This window comes from Falco cherrug, chromosome 7 (assembly GCF_023634085.1).
Source record: "Falco cherrug isolate bFalChe1 chromosome 7, bFalChe1.pri, whole genome shotgun sequence".
NCBI lineage: Eukaryota > Metazoa > Chordata > Aves > Falconiformes > Falconidae > Falco > Falco cherrug.
In genome coordinates this window covers 23,903,748-23,926,851 of record NC_073703.1, presented here as the reverse complement: position 1 = coordinate 23,926,851, position 23,104 = coordinate 23,903,748, and the positions used below count along the sequence as shown (strand labels likewise).

Genomic DNA, 23,104 nt, shown 5'->3' with positions numbered 1-23,104 from the left:
CCCCGGTGCCGCCGAGCCCGGCCAGCGCTGGCAGCCGCTGCGGGGCCGCGCGACGCCCTGGCCCCCGGCTGCGGGCTGGGCCCCCGGGTCTCCGCCCCGACACCGCGGGGCCCGCGGCGGCCGGGACGTTCCGTGGCGTGGTCCTGCGCCCTGCGGGGGAGCGCTGCGCGACTCGGAGCTGACACCTTCTAGGAATTTCACGATGATAAAGCTGCTGTAGGTGTTGGGTGGATGCTGTCCCTATCGGGGCTCTGTCCTCACTCTGTTATTACCGCGGATTCCTGACTTAGAAGGCTTTGCCTGTCAGCGTATACGTGCGTAGCTACATTCCATGCTCCTTTCAGGCTTTCGGTGCTTCCTGTTTTGGACTCTCAGATGAGTCGTTTTGTTTGCCTGTTCTTATTGCGGGTGAAGTTGAGACTAGGCTGGAAAGGCTGGGATTTGAATCGGGGCAGCAAGTGGAACGGTGTAAATGCATTGCAGTGATTATTTGCTTATCGGGCAGCTGGTATGTAACAGAATGGCCAGGCTGCTCTTAGGTGAGCACAAGGAGGAGGAGCATTGCCTGGTGGATCTCTGACCTCGAATTTAATAGGGGTCCCTTCTCAGGGAACATAACTTCTGTTGGCTTTAGGTCTCTGATGTTTTATTTCGCAGAGCTTGTTTTTCATTCTTCTTTAATCACTTCCTAAGAGGCTCCAAAGATTTTCCCCTTACTTGTGGCCCTAAGTCTGTCCGGTGTCTGCTAAAGCACTTTATTCTCGGATATTCAGGGGGAAAATAATACACAAGTTATGTGGGCAGGAAGGAAAGAACACACTGTTGTTCTAGGGTCCAAGACTTTATGGGATTCCAATAATTAGGTTCTATACTTAGAAAGTTAAACTGGTACAAAATTGCCAGCTGAACAGCTACCTTTGCTAAGCTTTAGGTGCATTTAATTCTTTGTGACTTTTGACTTGCAACCTCATCTAGACAGTTTGATTACAGTGGTGTAGCAGAGCAGGAAATACTTGTAGATATTTTATGTTGTCATTTTGGCTAGTTAGAGCTCTTAATCTGGTTTCACACTGGATGAAAAGGTTTTGTCTGTAAAGTAGCTAAGATGATTTATCCAGACAAAGTATATTCCTGGAAGAGCTACTGTTCCAGTGTGGTTTCAGGGAAACCTCATTTCGTCCTCTAAAATGTGGAAGTATGCAAGAAGTGAATTACCAATTTTGCCATGAGTAACTTTCCATGGTTAATCTTATCTATTCATTTCATGATGGATTTACCTTTTATTAGCATATCTCACATAGATAACTTAATTTACAGATGCCCTAAATTACTTCCTTGGAGTGTTCCATTTGGCCTGAATGCCTCTTGCTCACCTGAACAGCAGTAGCAGGCAGGGTATGGTTCCCTAGCGGGGCAGGAGGTACCAGCTGCTGAGCAAGGAGCCAGCAGCCTTTCCTGTCTGGCCTTTCTGCTAGTAGGCACTTTCACCCAGCTGCACGCGTGTGGAAACAAGCAACTGATAAGAGAGCAAGCTTTACTCATGGATGCAATCTTTGTATTTCCTTCTATTTTAGAGCATACATTAACCATGTGAATAAATATCTAGTCATTTTGAAAAAACAGCATACCTGATGTATTGCTAAGTCTTATAGCTCCTTCAGTGAAAGGGAGAACAAAGAGGCAAAACACCATTTCAGCTTCTTTGGTAATTTGTGTTTCTGACTTTTCAGCTCTTTAGAAAATCTACTTGCAAACATATTTACCAAAATATGTGTTCTTTGCTATTTACTTTCTAAATAAAGGAATTGGTTGGAATCAATCATTTAAAGAAAAACAAGGGTGTGCGTGTACTGTTTGGCTAAATGGCTTCTAAATGTTTTCTTGCCTAAACAGGGTAATAAAACATTTAGATAACTATTATAAGTCATTGATTAGGCTCACAGACATTGCTAATCGCTGTTAACCTTCTGTATCATGCTAGGAAAAATATGAGAAAAGCTGCTATAAGTTAACGAGTTGCAACGTGTTTTTTCCTCTGCCTTGTTGCTGAATTTATGCTCCAGTGTCTCTGCTTCCCTTTTCCTTCTGCATGTTTAGTCTTTGCTCTTAGGTTTCCCCTTTTCCTAGAGCTGCCCCTTATTCCAGTATAGAATCAAGACTCTCCCATCCCTGCTAGTTGCCCATGTTTTCTTTCCCCTTTTCTCTGAAGGGATCCAACTGTTTTACTCCTTGGCACTGCTTTCCTTGTTCTAGTTGCTTTCTGATGAGATCAGATTTCAGGTGGTGGTAAGTAAATAATCCTTTCTCTTTATTATTTTTTTTAATGTATGGCTGTTAGACCCTCTTCTCCCCAGCCATTGAAAAGAGAGCACCAAAGGTCTAAATGGGTTTGCTACGTAGGGATCAGAGATGAGGTCTTTCTCCTGCCAGCTTCCACAGTGTTCCCACTTCCTGTGCGGCTGCAGCTCCCGAGAAATCCTGCCCAGCTGCTCCCTCCCGTGTAGTCGGTGTGTCATAGCTGACATTCAGGTATAGGCAGAACATGGAAATGTGAATGACATGGGTGTAATGAGGAGATAGCACTGCACTTGTGAAAACTGTGAACACTGTGTGATGTGAGAAGAGATCTTAAAGAAAACACCTGACATGGGGAAACATAAAATAAGTCTTATTTTCATATCTTTCTGGTATTAATATGTGATAACTCCAGATATTTTTAACCTACTTGCAATACAAAAATCAGAATCTGTAAAGCATGTTTTGGTTTATTAGTTGAAGCAGTTTTTAAAGAAACAATGTCAAGTTATTTGCAAGCCATATGTAGTGTTTACTGGCTGTTACTGCCAGCCAAAAATCACCAGTGAGGCAAAATCCACTCTATGTAACATGGATCTTGGAGATGCATGGCCTCGGTCTACACCCAAGGGAAAGAGGCTTCAGGTTCTCCATGCTAATACCAGAAAGGGTTGATGGAGCATGGTGCTGCTTTCTATGATTGCAATACTTGTGAGAGTCTCATACAGAGACCTTGTGTGTAGAGTTTTTGTTGGTATTACCAGTTCTCCCACTCTTCTGTGCTCCTGCACATAACCACTGTTTAAGGACTAAGCATTGCACTGGGGATTTATGTTGACCTAAGCCTGAAATGCTTTTGTTTCATTTGTATCAGCACAATAATGTGGACTTTCCATTACTGTAGAGTTTTAAATTTAGGGTGGAAAAATACAGACTGCAAACTGGAATAAAGCTTGCTAGTTAACTTTCCACTATTGTAAAGCAGGGTGAAGTGGAACAAGTAAGTGAACAGTATATACTGAGCTGAATGAGAGCTTTAGTATTTCAGCAGTGCCAGTGACAAGGATAAATGAGTTGGGTTTTACTTGGTAATAATTCTAATTAGTTGTCCAATATTTGAGCTGCAATTTCAATAAATAATGTGGTTTAGTATCTGTAGGCTCTGTTTCCTTTTGGGTTTTCCCAGTCATAAGCAGAAATTATGTGAGAAGAAATGTGACAAATTTTCAGCCTTCCTTTTTCCGTGGATAGATAAGTGGCTGAGTCACTAAAGCAGTTTCTTTCCTCCTATCTCTTTTAAGTGGACCAAGTTGATTTGAGATTGCCTGATCGTTGAAAATGTGAATGGAGGATAACTATGCAGTGAATGTAGCTGAGAGGTCACTTTATTTTTCATGTGGGACCCCATCAGCTATTACAAAAGATACCATGTTAACTTGCTGAGTTACAAAACAGCTTTACCACAGATGTATTTGGGTTTGTCTGTTCAGGTGACACCAAGAAGCATAGAATTTCACAACTCCACTGGAGCCTAGTTTACCATTTCTCTCCTCCCTGTAATCACATATTACTGTGAAGGTTGATTATAAAATCAGTTTCAAACCATACCACTTGGAGAAGTATTTTGTAATCAATCTGTAATTGATTTTTTCCTAGGTCTTTCATTCTGGGGAAAACTGTCACCCTGACTAGATTCCTTTATGTGTGAGTGGAAGAATCCCCAAATAGTAGGTCTGTTAGCAAGTTTGCTACCCATACCTGCTGTATATGGGCCTAGCTTTAACTGAACTGGCTTTTTCATGAAGTATTAGTAGCAGTAACTAAGATTAGTGATGTTTATTGAACATTTTTACTTTGATCATCAAATACTTATGTGTAAATATGGTGTGTAAAAAGTATTTAACAGCATAACTTGTTGTCTGTACCTCAAAATGCCTTCTGAATGCATGGTTCTTCTTGCTTAGGAGTGTTATTCTTAGTTGTCAGCTTTTAGAGCAGGTGATGCTTAATTTCCAGATAAAATTAAATGCTCAGCTTGGGGGGCGGAGGGTTATTTTATCCTTTTAAAGTGCAAAAAATAAATATTACCTTGGAAAGATTTAAAAATGTCTTTCCCTTTGTAAGCTTTATCTCACTTTTTACTTGAGTGATATTTCTGTTAAAAAAACCTCACATGCACTTAAACATCAGTGTTGAAAAATGCTCACATATCTTATTAATGCAGTCACTGTTGACTGCTGGAGGCATTCTTAGCAAACTTTTTAAATAATGGTAAACAAATAAATTTATTTTTATCAACAAATTAAGTATAAAAATAAAAACACTATCAATAAAATAAAATCAGGCTAAATATTGTGGGTTTCTAGAAATACTTGCTTTAGTAACATCTTGTCTGAGACACCAGTTCAGTGTGCTGCTAAAAAGTAAGATCACTGACTTAATAAAGTTAGTGCTATGTCAGAAAATATTGGCTACTAGCCCGTAATTTGCCACATACAGACTTACTGGTGTTTAAGCAGATTTGGATTATTTGATGTAGATTCTATAGGAGACTCTTTACTTGTACATTCACAGTTTGACCTTACATGTTTTGTTTTAAAACCATTAAATAAGTGCAGATCTCAATCCTCAAATGTTTTTTCTTGGATGCATCCTGTATTTATACAGGCCCCTCTACAAAGCTCACCAGAGGAGGAAGACTGTATAATACAAAAGATACAAATTCTGAATGGATATATTTATATCCAGTCTCCCAGCTCTGAGGCTCTGGCTGTCAGAAAAACCTTCATACACATTTAAAAGATGCTTAAATGTACACTATAAACATGAAAAAATATAGGCATCCTTCTACATCGACTTAATGTGTACGGTCTCCTACTGTAAGTCTCTGTACATATCACAGATGCTCTTGTTGTTTTCTCAGCTGTCAAATAGTGTCTTAGTGAATGTCATTGTTTTGTGTTCATACATGTTGGTGTCCTTTCTGTGGGCTTTTTATTAATAATGCAGCAAGAGGAAGGAAGAACAGTTTAGAAAATACATAATTTTCCCCAAAATTGGCTGGTAAATTCAGAAACATGCATGTCTGAAGGTGAGAGTCACTTAAAAATTGTATAGCTCTTGAACCAAAATGGTTTTTTGGTAACTATTAGTCTTTTAGCTCCTTCTTTCTTCAGAGTTTTTCATTTCTACCTTGTATTAGCTCCTAATAGTCTTCTGCAGAGTAACCCCTGGGCTTGTTTGTAATCACATAAAAATCACTGATGCTCTCTGTAAAGGCTCAGAATTACATCAATATTGCTTTAATAAACTTTGAAGTTTAATGAAAACATATACAAGCTCAGAGGAATAAATAATAGTATAGGAGTTTTCCATGGGGGAGTAAGTCATACTGTATAATTGTTTTCCCATTTGCTTTAAGCCTTGCTAATTATTGTGCTCAGCCTCCCCCATTTAGATGCGATAGTTTTGCTTAAAAACAGGTTGCATCATATTCTGCAATCTCAGGCTTCAAGTCTGTAACTATATGGTTAAGGAGTGTGACTCCTACTCTTTGGAATGATCTTTGGAGAAGATAGTTTACAGTGCAAAAGTCATTAAATAAACTGTAGACATTGTGAGTTTTTAGAAGCACGGAGATAGCTCATAGTAAAGATGTGGAGAATGTGGGGCACGTGAAAACTCTCAATGTGATCAGTTACATATGCTTTGATTGTCCAACAGTTTGTAGTTTCTTGTAGTCAGGGGAACAACTCACTGAACCTGGTGTTAAATTTGCATCGAGGGCATAAATATTTACTATTTTAGAACTTTATATCTGCAAAATTGAATTTTCATACTATGGTATGTTTTTTAAATTTTGTTTAAAGGAATGGAATATCAGATTATTAGCAAAACAGCCTCAAACCTGCTCTGCTACTAATGAAACTATCAGTAATGTATCTTTCGAGTGTAACAGCAAAATATTGAAAGTATTGTGGCAGGCCTGTTTAAAATGAGGCAGACTTATATTTAAAGGTTGCTGTCTCTATCTAGAAAAGATTGCTTGGGAAGTGCAGAAAACGAAGGTGTGTTAGGACAGAGCTTGCTGAAGCTTGAAGGGCTCCTGCGCCTATGAATTTTGCCTAGTAGGTATTTCTTGTACAGCAAAGGCAGTATCCCTGTTAGAAAATGTCAGTACAAGCAGAGTATAATGTACATTTCATTTACCCTGTAATCTATGTTGGTTCTGGCAGCGGTATCATAATTGTCATCTTGCTCCATGAACCTGTTGGCAGGTAGGGTGCTGGTTCATGGTTCCTTACAAGTTAACCCACTTACCATCTTCAAGTGGGAGCAAATCTCTTCCAAAGGTAGCTCTTTCAGGAGAGTTGTTCAGAAGGAATGATGCACTCTGGTATATAAAGTACCCGGTTTTAGCAGTAGAGAGAGATACTGTTAGTAACAGTTGCCATGAAAAACCTCCTGCAACAGCTTGCAGGTTTAAGGTGAGATTGCAAAGCAGTTAGACTGAGATTCCTCAGCTGCACTGAAGCTTTAGGCAGGGTGAGTTCTCCTGTGTTCTGTGTAATTACATCTCTTTCTGGTGGTTGGAATGTGAGAAGTGTTTTGCTTGCTTGTGTGGTTGCTTTCAAAGAGAGAAGCTGAAGCAGGTTGCTTTCTGATTGATATTGCCACTCAGCATCAGTATGATATTCAATAAATACAATGTTGCAAATCATACTAGGTTGCATAATAATGTAAATGGCAAGAAGTGGCGCATTAAAAAAGTGCCTGGTTTTCACACCCACACCCTCTTTTTTTTTTTTACAAGGTTATATCTTTTTCTTTGTAGTGTGTAATGATGATAACATTGCAGGCTTTTTTCCTACTCTGCCTTTTGCAGATTGACTTCATTGCTTATGGTTGTGCATTATCGTTGTGTATCAGTGTAAATCAACAGTGCTATTCCTGAACAATGGAGATAACTGACAGACCTTTTGAAGCCATATCTGTAGACTGAGAGACAGTGCTGTGTATCAGCATGTTGAAAAAGATAACTGGCATGGGTTATCAGGGGGTTCTGCTCACCCCCCCTACAGAGGAGAGTATGGAAAAGGCTGTGTAATAATATTTTCTAAAACATTTATGTGCAGCTGCCAGGGCAGTTGATGGAAGGTTCATGCATACACTAATAATTCTTACAAGAAATAACAGTAAACAGGTGAAATCCCAAAGCAACAGCATTTAAATGTAACAGGGAATTAGATTTATTAAGATTTCAAATGTTACATAGTTGAGTCTGTCCGTCCCCCCTGACCGCCCCTCCAGAGTACCTGCAGTTCTTTGCATATTAAGTCATGGTATGTCTACATGGAAAGCTGTCTTTGGGTGCCTTCATATAAAAGTTAATAAACGTCCAAACAAAGTGAAATCTGTAGAAAGCAGAAGGGAATATTAATTCATATAATAAGTAATATTGTCTTCGGAGGCAAGACTGGTGAAAGGGGGTTGTAACTTCAGCTGGCAGTCCCTGAAATTCTTACATGGATAAGATGCTGAAATTGTTTTTATGTTGCGCTGGCTAAAAGTGTTGGTGCATTTTTTTTCATCAAATAAGCCACAAAAAAAGGTTGAAAATATATTGGAAAAATAAGAAACTAGTATTGATTCATATAGTTGCAGTGATTGTGCTGCATGCAGATAGTTGAGTTGTGGATTAAAAAAATCATTGAACTAGTGAAATAACCGAAAATCAATATCGGCTTCTAAACAAGTGTACGCTGAAAGACATAGTATTGCTATGTTTTTAGTGTATACATTATAGAGGAGCATTCATCATCATAGTCTTGTATCGAAGTGAGTCTACAGCAGATGGTTGTGGCTTCTTGGATTTCTCTTGCTTGTTATGAGATGCTTGTCCATTCAAAATTGTATTTTAAGTGATGTGGCAACTATTTTGATTGTAATTTAAAACCTTTATTTCTTTCACATTCATAAAAGGGAGACAATAGAAGGTTTCTTGTTACTTTTATTTGACTTTCTCCTGCCAGTTTATGAAATGTAACTTAGGTATTTTAAAGATGTAGATCCCAGCTACTTTTAACTCGGTTGATGTTGCCACATGGTTCAAGGTTTCTTTTCCATCAGTTTTTCCATGAGCTCTCCCAGAAGTTTCAGGGGTAACTGTTCTGCAGGGAAGGTAATTGTGTATTGGATAGATGTGTGTTCATTGGATGATGCACTGTAAAAATCTGCCCTGCTTGTATAATCTGCTTAAAGTTCTGAAAAATGATTTCCAGTGGACATTTAAAGGCCTGGGCAACTTCTGTATCCTAGCAGTAATCAGTGTGGGACTTGCTGTCTCATAGGTGCATTTGCAGTCATCAGTCTAACAGTTTTTCTTGAACATGCTTGAGTTTTTTTTTTTCTTGGCAGTGGGTTTACGATCTGGTTTAGAAGAGAGAGCTGTCACACCACAAAGAAGAAACTGTTACTTTGAGAGACGAACTAAAGCTGAATTTGTATTCTGACAGCTTAAAAAGTACAAGGAAGAATGGACGGACATTCATATCTTCACAAGATGCCTTTCTTGGGCTGATAAGGAACATGCTTTATACATTCCATTAACTGAACATTTTTGAATCTTTTGGTGTATGTGACAGTGTCATTTAAGAATAGAAAATATGCAGAGAACAAAAGGGATAGAATTCTAGAAATTGAGCAGTGCCTGAAAAATCAGAAATCTAGCCTTTAGTATAAGGAAAAAAATTGAAATCTAACACTGCCACTTCTTTCCTGAGAGAAAAATGATGGTTTCTTATTATTAAGATAACTATTTTTCTAAATACTGCTTTGCTAATTGGGGCAACCCATATGCATCTGCACTGTTTTACAGGGTAACCTGTGATAAGCGTTCCCTTTTTGAAAAACTGTACACAATATGTAAATAGAGGGAACATAATCTCTTCTGCCACTTTAAGATCTGTTGGAATATATTTCTTTTGAAAGTTTTTTGCATGTTTTTCAGATGAGTGACTCTCTCGAGCTTTTTATTACGTAATGTTTATGTTTTTAAAGTTTTGAGCATGACCTCAGGTTTTTATTTGGGTTTTAGTAAAGTATTTGCTGCTTGTAGCCCTGTAAAACCTGAGAGATTTTCCTGTCTTCTAGCTCTGAGACCTATAGTCTCCCACAGTTCATATGGGAGGCTTAAACATGCAGTCTTTTGAGTAGAAAATATTCTCTTTAGTACTTTTATAATTCAAAATCATTGGAATTTGCTCTGTATAAAATTATAACTTCCTGAGAAGATACTGGCACACAGTGTGGAAGCTGTTGAGTAATTTAAACAAAAGTTCCAAAAACTGTTTTCTATGCTTTATTTCTTCTGTCACCTCATAGTTAGAGGCTAGTGGACAAACCAGATTTGGGGCTGAAGGGCCTGCTTTGCATCTGGCAAAAAGGCAATGACTTAGAAAAAAGAATGTCTTTTGCGGGGAGAATCAAAAATCATTCTTGAACTGAAGAAACAATTTTTGGAGTCTTATTTTGTTGTTTGGCTCTGCAAGCTAGTCAATTCTGGCACTTTAATATACCAACTTCTAATTCATATCTTCTGATATATTTGTAATGTTATAGAAAACTGTTATTAACAGATTCATTCAGTATTTGTAAAAGTTAAGGTATATAATTTCTCTTTGTTGTTGAAGAGGACTCTGATTGTAAGTATCTTTGGACACATGTGATCATTCTACACTACATTGTTCTGAATCCACTGGTTAAGAAAATATTTCTATCCCAAAATCAACTTAGTGTTATTGTGAAGAAATATATTTTGCAAACTTTCATTTAAAGAGACTATTTTTAGTGTTTTCAGACTGAGAACTGTGTGTCAGAGTTCAAAGTTTTCTGGATATGTATATATACATCTTACAGGCATTTTTGATGAAGCGGCTATTAATGCTGTTTTAGGAAGTAATGTTAAATTTCTGTTTACATTCATATTTCAGGAAGAGTTCATTTCTATGGGCATAGTGCAGTAGAAGGTAATGGTGATTTAAAACCTCCTTATAGCAGTTTCACTGTCTTGGGGGTGTGACTAAAGTTCCTATTTCTTTCCAGAAGTTTAGTCTGGCTTTGGTTCACTAAAATTTTTTTTCTTTAAAGTGCTGGTGGAGGAAACATTTAATGAGCATCCTAGCTGTCTGTGCATGGGAAGCAGATAGGCAGTAGTGTGAAATGGCTTTTTTAATCATCTCCAATCAAAATCCAATACTCCATAATACACTGATTTAACAAATAAGAGAACTAAAAGCTTGCCTGAAGTTTGTTATTCAAGTGTTAACAAAAGAACCCAGAACACTGTCATAGTTCTACTCACTTTGCTAACTCAGCCTTTTGAAAACAGCTATGGTAAATATTTTAGTTGCCATAATACAGTATGGGTATGTCTTTTGACCTCAGCAGTTAGGCTGGGTTAGGCTTCTGTTTCTAAAAGCTTCTAAGTCTTTAGCTCAAATGGTAAAGATTTATGGCTGTATATCATAAAGTGTATTTCTAGAGGCTTATCCTGGCACTGCTATGTTTTGATTTTGTAACTGTTGTATTGTCATCTTTCTTGTGTAACTTGATGTCCAAGCACATGCTAGGTCATGTGTTATTGTCTGTTCAGAGCAGCCATATGTTTTGCTAGTTAAATATTCCTCTCTGTGAGTTGGAACAGCCACACTGCATATCAGAAGCTTGCAGTCAAACCTGCCGAGGAGTGTTTACTTTTCTCATGACTGAATACTTAAAGTTACCATGTTATTTGGGAGTAAGCTTTGGAATTAATTTGTGTTGTTCAGCAACAGAAGAAACTTGGAAACTGGGATGATGTTTGGTTTGTTGCTTAGTTTTCAGAGTGTTCTAGTTAGAAATTTCAATTTTAACGCAGAAGAGCTTTTGCTGCTTCTAGAGCATGGAAGAGCCTGCCTTTAAACTCCCAAGTCAGAGACTTTAAGGAAGCCTCTTTTTTTTTTTTTTTCTTACAGGTTTCATCATTGACCATAAGATCACTTTTTCCATTATTTGTGACAAGGGATCAGTTTGTCTGCAAAACAGTAAAATGCATTCAGGTCTTTCGGTATTTTCAGGTCATGACTAAAGCTTGATGGGAATGATTGGCAGAATGACATGTGCCCATAATTTTTTTAAATGCTCCTTAATATATACTGAAATCTAAAATAGGGCATAGTGTTCACAACAGAATGCTGATGTGACAGAAATTGACAATGCAAACATTCTCACTTGTGGAGCTGAATTAGCTGGAACCAGCAACCAAAAAGGCAAAGTGGAAATACTGTTGTCTGCAACATTTGGTAGCAATGATCTGCATTAAAGTAACTTGGTGAAATTAATTGAAGCTGTTTGTAATTTCTTTTGCATAGCAGTTTTCATGTTTGCATGGCAGTCTTATTTTGCAGCAAGAAAATTAGGCTTTTTCTGCACTGAGGTTTTGAAGCAGGCTGATCAGGCTAATACTTTATTGCAGAGATTTATTTCTTCATCTGCGTTGGAGATTTTAAGCATATTTTTATGCTTAAATAATAATGTTTTTAGCAGGCTGATTTGTTTTGTTTGATTTGAGAATATACAGAGTAGGACTGTTGTTAGAGCTTGATGGTAGCTTTTGGCAAGTCCTGAATTATTTGTGCAGGAGTATTATACTGAGAGAACACAATGCACTTTGAAGGAGGAGAAATCGGAACAGTGTGCTGATTTGCTTGTGTGGGCTAAAAGGACTCATTTAAAATGAACTCTTAAAATTATATATATATATATTTAGGAAAGGCTGACGGGCAAACCTTGGGTTTCAAATAAATTTAAATGGTCTAGCAAGCTGGAAGTCTCTCTTGAGTCCACAAGGCCCTAGCAATTCTCTGTGGTTTTGGGTCAGCAGTTTACAAACACTGCCTGAACCAGTGATCTGTGAAATCAGTCTTTGAGTCTTCCTGATGCTGCCTTTGAACAGTTTCATGGATGGCAAAGTAGAAATGACTGTCAGGCCTCAGGACTGGATTACAAAAATTGTAAAACTTAAAACATGTAGAAGACAATGTTTGTTAAAAATGCTTGGAAAGTTTCTCTACTCTTTGAGTGAGGAAACTTTGGTCCTAACATTTTCCTGTTCAGTATCTTCCAACATACCTCCAGAATGTTTTGGTAATGTGATGATATTGCATAAATGTATTTTAAGACACTTTGCCCATCTTAGAAATTGAAACTACTTACATGAACCAGTCTGCTGGCTGGCTAGTTACATGTTAAAACTAACATTTTGTAGATTCAGAAATACTTAACTGCTTTTATTCTGTGAATGCAAAAGATGGATCAATTGATATACAATGCTTGGTTGTATATAGTGAGGAGTGGGTGGTTTTAAAGTTTTAAGTCCCATGAAAGTGGTGGTAATACCTGCCACGTGCTCTGCTCCTCTTCTTTAAAACATGTTTTTTAGAGCTGAACTGTGCTGTTTTCCTCATCCAGTTTCTTACTTAGGTTAGTAAAATGTGCTTTCTGTTGTTGCTTCCAGCATCTGTGATGGCTGGGTTATTGTTCCCATCCTGTGACAGGTTGTTTTATATTATGTTTTTTTAAAAAAACAGTTTAGGGAGTAATTTCTTGCATACTGACACCAGCTAGCATGCTTTAGTCTGGCAGTGTATTTGGATATCTCTGTGAAGGGTTCATATCTTTCTGGTTAATCTACCATCTTTTGCCTGTATATTTTCTTTCAACACAGCATTGCATGCTCTAAAATATCTATTAAAATAGTGTGTGTTCTGGATTGTAGAATTCACCTTGTTGTAGTGAAACATTGCTGTGTTGTGGAAATATTGGTTCTGCCAATGTGTACTGAAAAAATGATTGAACTCTGTATAAAACTTGATAGTGTTGGCTTTTACTAATGACAAATCAACTAGGAGAAATACCTGATACTTTCAGGTCAAGGAAGGCATATGGGGTGCCTCGCTTAAATTTTAAGCTGTATGTAAGAATAAGAACAGCTGTTTGAAATGTCACAGCAGTCTGGGAACTGATCATACAAGGAGCCACTCTTCTTACAAAGATAGGTCTGATTCATGTGTTGCATATGTGTTAAAGTTCATGGAGCTCTTTGTCTATAAGTTAGCTGTGTGTGTTTAATCTTTGAGGTGTTTGAAAGCTTCTCTGGGTATTATTGGAATGGTAGAAAGGAAGTGGAATAGAGGGAAAACAGACTTGCTGAATATTTCAGCAGTTGTTTGCCAAATCACATTTTGGGATTCATTTCTATTTTAAATACTACAGTGGCTGCCAAAGCTGGCAAACTGTGATCCCCTTTGGAAAGGGGAGGGAGAGTTCATTACTTCTCTGCGGAGGAGGGACATCACTTCATTTTCCCGTTGCTTTGTTTTTCCTGTTGTCGTGAAGAAAGACATTCTGGGGGAGAAAAGTAAAAAAAAAAAAAGCCATTTTTCAGAGCTTTTACAGAAATTTTACCAAACGATGTGTTTGATTTACACTTTAAATAGTCTTCTCTCACATCACTTGCATACCTTTAAAAGTCGTTTGGTTTAACTTTTTTTATAGGAATGTCCTTTCCTTAGCTGGTCAGGGTATTGTTTCCTTAATTATTTCCAATTGCATATAAGCAAGAATCTATCAGATTTAATCACCAAACAATTAGCCAGATTTGCAAAAAGGAAGGCTAATTTGAATCACCAAAACCCCAGGCTGCACATAGAATAATATCTGTGCTTAAATAACTAAAGCCTACAACTTAGAAAGATATGATGGCTGAACAGGAAAAAAATCAAAACACACACACACACACACCCCCAAAAAAAAAAAAAGCCAAAAGACTGGAAGCCAAAAAATATCTGGGTTTTCTTCCTGCCTTTGTCATACCTCACTTGTAGCCTTGGAAACTGAGACAAAGAGGTTAAACTTGCTCGTTCATAAAATGGAGATAAGATACAATGTACAGCTTACTTTAGTCTTGCTTATTCCTCTAAAGCACTAACTGAAGTGTGTTGGGGTATTTTTTAATAGTATAGTCTGTATGATGAAAGTGTTTATTTAGGACTTGAGACAATGGACCCCAATTTCGTTGTGTTACTGTGCATAGCTGTTAGACTGATCTTCTGTTTTAATCTGTTAGTTTTTCCGGGTTATTTCATCATCTCTTCTGTCAGGATGGTGTTGCGGTGTTTTGGTCAAACTAGACAAATACTGAGCTTTCAGCCAGATGCAAAGTATCTCCAGTACATAATCACACTGACAAGTGAGGGTACAGAGGAGACTGTTGGCTGTATGCTTTTCAAACAAGTGTTCATTTTTCCTCAAGGATTATAAACCAGGAATCCGAGATTTTGGGATCAAAATGCTGGAAGGTGTTTTTGGCAAACTGATCAACTGTGAAATAGTTACAAGCTCTTGTTTTTTAAATCTGAAGGTGACACTTCTTAAAGTTCTGTATTGAGGGCTTTTGTTTTATAGGCGCTCTGGCTGTTAGTGTGCTGCTGATATTAATGCAGCTCATTTGTAGGCAATGCAGACACTTTCAGAAACTGTAAAACTGTGGAGATATTTAATGGCTAAAGATCAATTGCACAGCTGTGGACACTGTACTTTTTCTGTAAAGAAAAGAGCCTGTACCATGAAATAGGCATAGCTCAATGTTGAGTTATTTTTAACATTTTTTTCATCTTGGTGAGGACTAGTGAGCTCTTAGTTCTATGGGTTAAAAAGTGTTAGCATGCCCATATCCTAAGAAAAAGATCATGCATTACTCATAAAGAAAATAAGAAGAGAATGCTGTATATTTAAAAAAGGAGAGAGAAGGTAGATGAGCTGAAATGTTTAAAAAAAATGTTAGTAAGGAATTCTGGAAATCCTGCATAAGATTGCTGGGCTGAGAGGAGTAGTTCCTGAATATGCAAAGGGAAACTCTAAGAGTCAAATATGATCCAACATAGCCAGGACTTGATAGAAGATGAAGTGAACAGTAACTGATGCAATGAGTTAATTTACAGGTTAAGCATCTGAAACTTATGCAAAATGTGCATCCCTTCCAGAAAAAAAATAATTCCAAGCTCACAAATTTTTGTAGACGTGATTTAGAGTGACTTCCAACTTCATAATAATTTTTTCCTTATATATTTTAGAATTTCAATAATTAGATCTCAACCAAAGGACTTGGAAAGGGAGCAAGTTGTTTGTTCTTTGTAGATGTGTTAATGATGGGAATCTTTTAGAAGTCAACTTAAAAGGACAAAAGGACAAACACAATTATAGAATGTGTAAAGTGGAAATTGGGCACTGAGACAGAAATGAAATTGCTTCAAAGATGAGAGGCTAGGATAAATTAAGAGCTACCAGATACCATCTTTGAAATACTGGCATCTAGTATCTTTGACAATTACTTTTTTCGAAACCGTAGGAAATTGTAGACACTATATAGTTGTGTCCCTAGTTTCTGTACCTTGCATGTTGATTGTGGATAATGTCAAATTGACCCCCTACTTTATATCTGAAAAATTCCACAGCATTGCTTTGTTATTTAAAGTACCTCTGAATGCTTCTGCATTCTCTAGAGATTTAGTTACAACATGGTAGTTCTCTTTTCTCCCTTAAAGCTCTAAAATCCACAAGCTTGTTCCATCTCAGATTGCTGTCTTTTATGGGAACCAAGGGATAGGTTTAGTGGGTGAATTATGAAGTAATTTGATCAAGTGCTCAGAAGATACGATCTTTCCTTTTCTTCCCTTGTAATGTCAACACTGTGGTTTTTAAAAAATACTAATTTGCACATATGCTTTGAAAGTCCAACTTTTGGCTCTGATTTGTCTTAAGCTGTTACCACTTTGGGTTGATCTGATATGGAGCTCTTGTCCATCTAAAACTAATTTCCAAATTATGTATTACAAAAGTTTGATCAAAAGATAAAGCTTGAACTAATAAGTTGAATAACTTACATCAAAGAGAAAATGGTATGGGGAAAAGCTGAGAGCCTGGAGCACTGATGTGTTCCAGAAATCTTTCTTGTGGATGGCTGTTGCTGACTGTTGTGGGTGTCTCATTAGCACTAGTATTTCTAAAAATGAGGCTGTTCGCTACCAAAAAATGTGGTTAATAAAGAATTTTTTTCAGAATATTTAATACATTTATACTTTTCATTCAGAAATTTATGAAGTCATTGCACCTGCCAGCCACATTCCCTGAACTTAGGTTCTGCTCTGTGTTGGTACAGACTGATAAATTCTTTCTACATCAAGTTGGAGCCCATGGAGGGGATATTGTGCCTTACTTTTCAGTCATCCCTCAACTACAGGTTACTGCCCCTGCATCCCAAGTACAGAATGGAGCTGCAATACCACTTAGTTGTTCTCACTACAGAGTGAAGCAGATTAGTTTACATCACTGTTAGGGATTTAAAAGTCTTAAACATAACTTGTTTTACTTTGCACTGAAATGAGCTTGCAAAGTCATTCAGCATATTTTCACCGAGACAGTAAGTAGCTTGGTAAATCAATCACTCCATCTGATAAGAGCAAGTTTTTACTTCTTGACTGATACCTTCAGCCCACTCCTGAATGATGTAATTTTTTCCATTCTTCAGATCACTGGTAATGTGAGAAAACAATATGTGGATGCAGCAGGAAAATCTGTCAACCTGCTGCTTTAAGACAAAAGTTGTTAGGTGGCAGAGTGAACAAGCACTGGCTATGCCTCCTCTGTTTGACAGTATACCTCTGCTGCAAAAACCCACAAATGTACTTCTGTGGTAGGTTTCTACAGTTCTTTGGTTTGAGAAGAATTGCTTCAGTATCTCGCCATCATTTGGGTGTGACTTTTAAAGAAATACTTCTTTTGAACACTTGGATGGCTTTATATGTGTATGTCTCTCATTGCATATTTAGCTTTTTCAGTTCTGTGCATGTTAGTCTAAGAATGTGTGTTCAAGGGGATCATGGAAGATTGCTGGCTGCCTCAGCAGCCTGATGGGGCCCTGCTATGGAAAACTTGCATCCTCTAGATTCTTTTTAAATTGCACAGTGTTAAGTGATTTGTGATTCCAGGCTGAAAAAGTCTGCCACTACCTTAGACTTCTTGAAAGTGAGACAAACTAATATTTTTCTTACTGCTGCTGTGTTGGAGAGCCACTGTATGAAATGTGCTGCGAATTTAGCTCATGACTTCACAGCAACAGCTACTTAAGCTTCACTGTCCTTCAGAAACACAAAGGCAACTGCATCATGTCTCACTACAGTAGCAGTTTGCTTTTGCTTCCTGGGATGATAAGAGAGATAAGATTCATAAAACCACTTAAAGAACAATTAGCTTGTACTGTGCCATTTATTACACAAATTATTAGTATTACCCTGGTGACTATGTACAAATACATCAATACAATAATCGAGCTGTAGTTGGGAGGTTCTCTGTTAACACATTGCAGTCTTGGCAGCTTTGGTATGCTGTAACTTTTGAAGATAAACTCAAGTTTATCTTCAAACTGTTCTGAAGCAGTAAGTGTGAATATTTGTTTCAGAATTCTGTGTTTATACAGGTTATTTTTTTATCGAATGTTCCTCACTTTCTGAAAAGACTGCAATATGAAGTGTACAACTGCTAAAAGCCTGCACCTAAGTGACAGAATTTAATAAGACTTGGACCTTAGTAGCAAAGGAAAGAATACCACCTCATATTGTACTGGTTTCCCAACAATAATGAAATTTTGTGTGAGGTAGCACTAGTTAAATGCAGACTTCAATGTTTCAAATGCAACAATAGTGTGGGCAGTCAGGCTTTTACATTCCAAAAAAACTCTTTATCAGAGGAACGAAAGATTTAACAGATCACTTTGTATAGCCTTGGCTTGTAATGATAACTGAACAATCTCAGTGAAGACAAAATAATTTGAATAGATGCAGCAGGGGAAAGAAGCTCTTCATAAGAGTATTTCATAAGTCTTTGTATTAAATTAAGGAAAATGGAGATATAGTTCTAAAGAGGTTTTTCAATAGGAATTTTAAAGGAATTTGAATTAAAGAATATACTAGTAATAAAAAATGGTAATTACATATCTATGATACTGTAAAATCATACTTTCCATGTGCTTACATAAAGCCAAGCATGTTTTTTGTGTTCCTCTTGTGTATTTCTATTCTGATCTTTGGGGTCAGGGTAAATGAATGAATCTCATGTGCATCCAGGCTCTTAAGCCTTATTTTGCCTTCTTCCTGTTGTGCAATCCGTTTTCCCAGGAGTTTGTCAGTCACAGTGGAGTAATACGCATTTATTCCCTGAACCTGGGTTAACCAGAACTTTTGGGGTATTTAATGATTCCCTTCTGGAAAGTGCTTGTAGTGTGATCATGTGTAGTCAATCAGTATTCTCTGGTATCTTTTGTCCAAGTCAGAAGGCATTGCAAGAATCATTTTGAAGAACACATCTTGTGGAGAAAACATACTTTTATCTGGAAGGATAGTGTAGGAGTATAATACCATCTCAGTGTGATGACTCTTGTAAGGAAAAATAAAGCTGCACATCTGAAGGAACAAGATCTATACTTTTATTAAAATAATATTTGGCTTTAAGCAGCCAGACTGGCTAAGTCTAGATTGGGAGCCAAGCTCTTCACCCTTGTTAATCCTAATGTACTGGTGCTTGTTAATCCTAATGTACTGGTGTTCTGTGATATCAGTAGTGGTTTTTACCCGAGAATGAAAACTCTATCAGAAATCTAACTAGCTTTTTAACCTGTGTTTAAAAGGAGTAAATGTTAGGAGTTATTAACAGATTAAGAAGAGCTTGAGTGTGTTATAGCCTGAAGAATCCTGCAGCAATGAAAATCAGTGTTGCAAGATGGCAGTAAAACTTTTTGCCTTGATGCTGAGCTCCTACAAGCAGACATGAAAACAAAAAGAATGAGGAGGACTTTTTTTAGGACACACAACTGTTGCCAATGAGATTGTTTGCCATCAGAAAGGTAACTCAATGGCTATGATAAGCTACAAGTTCAGGCATACAAAAATACTGCATACTGTGAAGTCCTGCCCACCTCTCATGTTTTATCCCAAATAGCTGTTTAGCTACCCAAAGCATTAGAAGCAAGAAAATGGGTCCTTTCAAGGTTATAGCATGTCATGCTTGGGTAATACAATTCAGAAGAGCCTAAATGCAGCAAATGGTGCATGGCTTCATGCTTCTGTGATTTTTCAAAAAGTACATATAGATTTCCATGCTTCCATTCCAAAGAGCCCTTGAAGTATGTCAAGTATTTATGGCTTTGGATATCTCACTTGTACAAGCAGGAGTTAATGACTCACACCTTTTCCAAACAATTGAAGCTACTTCCTGAATAGTAGAGAAAACATTCTTTCCTCTGATCAAGTACAGATTCACATTCTGATTCAGGTTTGTTTGTTGTCATGTGGCAGACACCATTTGGCATGTTTACTCCTAAGTCTTAATTACCCTGCAGCAGTACTTTTCTCTTTATAGATCTTATTTCCTTTCCTTCTCTCAGCTGTAGCATGAAACAGCACCTAAATTAATCCAAAAATAAGAGCCTTGTTCTTCCTTCCATCTACCCTCCTCTCCACAGCTGCATACTTCTGTTTCTTTCTGGCACAAGCACCTGTGGGCCCTCCACTGAACTTGATTAAACTTGTTAATGCAACAGAAGATTAATTCAGTGAAGAAATGACAGTTTTAGCTATAGGTTTGCAATTCAGATTGGCTCCATGAGGAGGCTCATAACATCAGAACCAGCAGAAAGGAGGGAGTCAGACTGGCACCAAGAGCATGGTAATGGGGGAGAGACCTATGCAGTATCCCTGTATTGAATATAATGAAATAACAGTAAACTGTTAACTCTGCTCAATCATAACTTTTGTTAAAGATTTATGTTGTGTTTTGTCCCTGAAGGCGCTCATCTGAATCAGGTGAAAGTAGGACTGAAGTGTGTAAGAACATGCTCCAGGGCCAGAAGAGAAGGCAGTGGCACTATCAGTTCTGCCTGTCTACCCATGTAATCCTTTAATTGTTACCTGAATCTGCACCCTCGGTCTCTGCGTAGTGTTTTGCCAGACACATTGCATAAGCTGTCTTGAAGAGTTGTCTTACTCCTTCTGCCCCCTTGTCTCTTGGGTTTGTGCTACGTTAGTGCATAGCACATGTACAGCTGTGTCAAGAATGGATCCTAGAAAAACTGGGAATGAGATATGATGCTTATTTAGCTGAGTTACTGTTTACCCAAATCAATTCTACCTGTGGCCATGCAGAAGGTTGTTAGCATCACTGGACATGAGTTATATTATACATCTTTTTAAATTTTTTTTCTCTTTAGCCATATTGGCATTCCCATCTGCTTATCACAAATTTGTTGCCCCCTCATTTGTGTTGAAAACAGATTCATAGGTCTACACTGGAAAGCAGGCTGTAGAAATGTTGTGGGCTTAGTACCTGGGATGGGTCTTGCATTAGTGGACCCAAGGGAGCAGTAAATCTGCAGAAAGATGGCAGCAACATTTTGGAGAGCTGAGTGGGGAGATGACAATGTTCCAAGTTGAGTTTGTCACAAAAGAAAATGTTATTTGCCCATACTCTCAGATTATTTGTGTGCATTTCCGGTACTTTTATTTGAATTAAAAGAAAAAGGTTGAGACATAGCCAGTAATTTGTTGTTTAAAAACGCAATGAAACATAGGCTCAACATAGCATTTTTGATGAGACCTAGGATGTGGTTAAAATGGTTATTTTCAGGACTTGGGCTTAGTGCAACAGCATGCTTTGAATTTTAAGTCCTGTGTACTATTGTAAATGTTATCTGCCTTTTGCCAAAGAATTTGTAGCAGGCTAGATCAGATCTCTCCAAGATGGTCCACTTTGCATGAGTTTTGTTACCCAAGCAGTCTTCATTCTCTTCATTCCTCTGCCTTTTATTTATGCATTTTCCTGTTTTTCCTCCTCCTTCCCTATATACTAGAATGCAGTCTATTTCCCTAAATGTAGCTCTTCTATTTAAATGTACCAATGGTACATACTTACTATTCTTCCACACCCAAACAATGCAGATTCATTTCCCTGTTTGATAATTTTTGCTCTTGACAGATTACACGGATGTCTTCTGCTTCACGAATTCCACAAGTTAAATATTGTAACAGGCAATCAATACTATAGTCAGTTTTGCAAAACAATCTAGCAAATCACTAGTAGGAAACTAGCAATCATCCTCTGCCCAAAATAAACTAATATACAAACCCAAAATTTCCCCACCACATCCTGCACAAATGTCTGTCTTCACACACTAATAAAAATATTTGAAATACTATGAGATTCCTGTGGGTTCTTTGAATCAAGTGACCTTCTCTTGCCATCCCAGGTTTAAAAAAAAATAATAATTCAAAACCTGAAATGCTTGCCCTGAGTGAGCCGAACTAGACCACACAGGTTGCGCTATGCATATAAGGACAGTGAAGGGTTGTGCTTTAATAGAGTTTATTAGAGAAATCTGGAGCAAAGCCATCTATAGACTAGACAGATTAGGAGCATAACAAATGGAAGCTGTTTCTTTCTGTCATGCCTCTACAGCATTTGAAAAAGAAATTGAACTAATATCCCTCATACCTCAAAGTTGTGCCTTAAGGGAGCCATTATGTTCACTCCTCTCTGCACAGAGGCTAAATGTATTTTATAATGAAGTGGTGTTAATGCAAGAAAAAACATCTGCCTTTTAATGCTGGAAAACATAACTAGAATTTGTCTTCTGAGTATATTGCAAGTGGTGTTGCAGTTCTGGAAAAATCATTTTTGTTTAGCTTTTTGGGGTTAAAATAATGCTCCCCGCTACTCAAAATTAAGTTTTTTTCATGGAATTAGGAATAAAACAAAATATAGTTTATTTTTTATGAACTGGGAAAATTGCTTGTTGGAGTACCTTCTCACTTGTATTCGTCCTATAAACTACCTATAAACAAGTGGAACTTGTTGAACTGTAATACCTATCTTCAAAACTGGTCTTTCTGATAGGCTGCATTGTCCTTCAGATAATTTTGGTCATCTTGATAGTATTTTAAATGGGTTTTCGCAAGTAGGTGTGTAACTTGTTGCAGTTGATGATTAGTCTTGCTGGTTTTGCATTATTAATGAAAGTCGGAATAGAAAGCCTGCTTGCTTAGAGGATCTCACATGAGTTGTCTCAAAAAACATTTTGACAGGATTATTTAGCTATTTCATTCTGATGGGCCAAATATATTCACTACATATTAACAAATTTGTCTAAGAGTAAATATCTGTTGACATAACGCATTGCAGCAGTTGTATTTTGCTAACTTTCAATTCTTTTTCTTTCCTTCTTGGGTTGTTATGATGCATAAAATAAAAATCCGTTGTCCTATATCCATATATTGGTAACTAAAGTTACCACCTTCCTCCAGATGCTAAATTAGGTGTAATTTTTCATTCTCAAAAGTGCAACTTAGCTAATATGTGAATTTGTTATCCTATTGACTCAGTCCAAATTCAGAACCATATAAAAAATTGCCAACCTGAAATTTTCTCTTACAGTAACTGCATCCTTTTTGTGAAAGTCTAAGTAAAAGGGCACAGTGTTTTTCCTAAGCAGAAAATAATTTATTTAGGAACTAGCTGCTGATTTTTGGATTTTATTCAGAGAACTACTCAAATCTGGTCTTCAAAACTGAAAGCCAACTATTTATGTGTATTCAAGAGACAAACTGTTGCCAGGGTAAGAAAATTACTTCTGTTTTTCTATTTAAGATGAAAAGGCACAAAGCAA

At 37.4% G+C, this 23,104-nt stretch overlaps 1 protein-coding gene across 5 annotated transcripts in view; it reads left to right on the top strand.

Moving 5' to 3' along the window:
- PEAK1 (pseudopodium enriched atypical kinase 1) overlaps nt 1-23,104 on the top strand; it is a 119,973-nt gene that overhangs the window by 409 nt on the left and 96,460 nt on the right. The window lies entirely within an intron of this gene.